The following is a 2334-nucleotide window of genomic DNA, read 5'->3' as shown; positions in this document are numbered from 1 at the left end:
TCGTCTGACCCTTCCTGAAGTCCACAATCGGCTCTCTGGACTGACTGACGTTGAGTGCCAGGTCGTTGCTGTGACACCACTCCGCTAGTTGGCATATCTCACCCCTGTACGCCCTCTCGTCACCACCTGAGATTCCACCAACGACGGCTGTGTCGTCTGGAAATTTACAGATGGGGTCTGAGCCGTGCCTGGCCACGCAGTCGTGGGTGCGGAGAGAGTAGAGCAGAGGGTCAGCACACACCCCCGAGGTGAGCCAGTGTTGGTTGTCAGCGAGGATGAGATATTATCACCAATCTGCACAGACGGTGGTCTTCTGGTTAGGAAGTCAAGGATCCAATTGCAGAGGGAGGTACAGAGGCCCAGGTTCTGCAACTTCTCAATCAGGATTGTGGGGATGATGGAGTTAAATGCTGAGCTATTCTCGATGACCAGCATCCTGACGTAGGTCCAGGGGGTCTAAAGCTGTGTGAAGAGCCATGGAGATTGCGTCTGCCGTTGACCTCTTGTGGCGATTGGCAAATTGCAGTGGGTCCAGGTCCTTGCAGAGGCAGGAGTTCAGTCTGGTCACGACCCAGCTCTCCAAGCGTTTCATTACTGTCCCGGGCGATGCTCACGAAGGCAGGCCACGTTGCTCACTACTACAGAAGGGCCCATCCAGCCAACCCTGACCCCGCCGACCCTCGTCCCCGCCACCTGCCACCCCACACGAGGGGAGGGGGGAGAAATGAGAAGACCCTCACCTTTGTCGGTCCGCAGGTCGACCTCCACGGTGGGGTTGCCCCGGGAGTCCAGGATCTCGCGAGCGTGGACTTCCCTGATCGACATGGCCGCTGTGGGGGAGGGGGCACAGAGCGGACAGGTCAGCGGGAACCCGGGCGGGGGCCGGCCCGATTCACACCCTTCCCTCACCCGGAGAGGCGCGAGGGAGAGTGGGACGGGGGGGTAGTGGGAGGGGCGTGTGAGGAGGGGTTGTGGGGGAAAGGGGGGATGAATGGGGAGGGGCAGTAGGAGGGAGAGGGGTAGTGGGAGGGGTGAATGACGAGGGAGGGGTGTGTGAGGAGGGGTTGTGGGGGAAAGGAGGGATGAATGTGGAGGGGCAGTAGGAGGGAGAGGGGTAGTGGGTCAGAGGGTAGTGGGAGGGGTGAATGAGGATGAGGGAGGGGTGTGTGAGGAGGGGTTCTGGGGGAAAGGGGGGATGAATGGGGAGGGGCAGTAGGAGGGATTGGGGTAGTGGGTCAGAGGGTAGTGGGAGGGGTGAATGAGGACGAGGGAGGGGGTGTGGGGGACGGGGTAGAGAGGGAAGGGGAGCAGGGAGGAGGGGAGGGAGGGGGGGAGGAGAGAGATAGTGGGGAGTAGTGGAAGGGTGAAAGATGAGGGAGGGGTGTAGGAGGGGATGTGGAGGAAGGGGGATAAATGGGGAGTGGGAGGGAGTGTGGGAAAGGAGGGGAGGGAGAAGGGTAGTGGGACAGGATAGTGGGAGGGGTGAATGGGTTCAAGGGAGAGATGTGGGAGGAGGGGTTATGGGGAAGGGGTTGAATGGGGAGGGGGAGGGGAGTGGGAGAGGGAGGGCAAGGAGGAGGTAGAGTGGGGGAGGGAGAGGGGTAGTGGGAGTGGTGAATGGGGACGAGGGAAGAGTGTGTGAGGAGTAGGTGTGAGGGAGGGCAAGGGTAGGGGAAGCGGTAGTGGGAGGAGTGACTGGGGATGAGGGAGGGGTATGCGAGGGGAGGGGGATGGGAGAGGGGTAGTGGGGTGGGAGCGGAAGGCCGAATGGGGAGGGGGGTGTAGTTGGAAGGGGGTGGGAGAGAGAGTGGGGAGAGGACTTGCTGAGGGAAGGGGTAGGCCGAGGAAGGGAGATGGGAGGCAGGGAGAGGGCCAAACGGTGGGTAGAGAGAGGCAAAGGGGCCGAGGGAGACTGGGGAGGAGGACTGACGGCAGAGGGAGGAACGGAGACAACAGTGGGTCCAAGGGCGGAGAGAAAGGGCCAAGGGAGGGGCAGAGGGAGGGAGGGCCGAGGTAAGCAGAAATCCAAAGGAGAGAGTCGAGGGGAGGGAAGGGGTGAGGAGGACAACAGCAAGTGGGGGCTGAGAGTAGGATAAGAACAGGAGGGAGGAAGCCAAAGATGTAAGACAGTGGGCTGAGGGAGGATAGGGGGCCAAGGGAGAGAGAAAGAGGGAAGAGAGGGGGGGAGAGAGAGGGGGCAGCGAGAGGGGGAGTGAGAGGGGAGAGAACGGGAGAGAGAAAAGAGAGAGAGGGGAGAGAGAGAGGGGAGAGAAGGGGGAGAGAGAGAGAGGGGAGAGAAGGGGAGAGAGAAGGGGAGATAGAAGGGGGAGAGAG

Source organism: Hypanus sabinus, unplaced genomic scaffold (genome assembly GCF_030144855.1).
Source record: "Hypanus sabinus isolate sHypSab1 unplaced genomic scaffold, sHypSab1.hap1 scaffold_1277, whole genome shotgun sequence".
NCBI classification, from domain to species: domain Eukaryota; kingdom Metazoa; phylum Chordata; class Chondrichthyes; order Myliobatiformes; family Dasyatidae; genus Hypanus; species Hypanus sabinus.
This window is presented reverse-complemented; position numbering follows the sequence as displayed.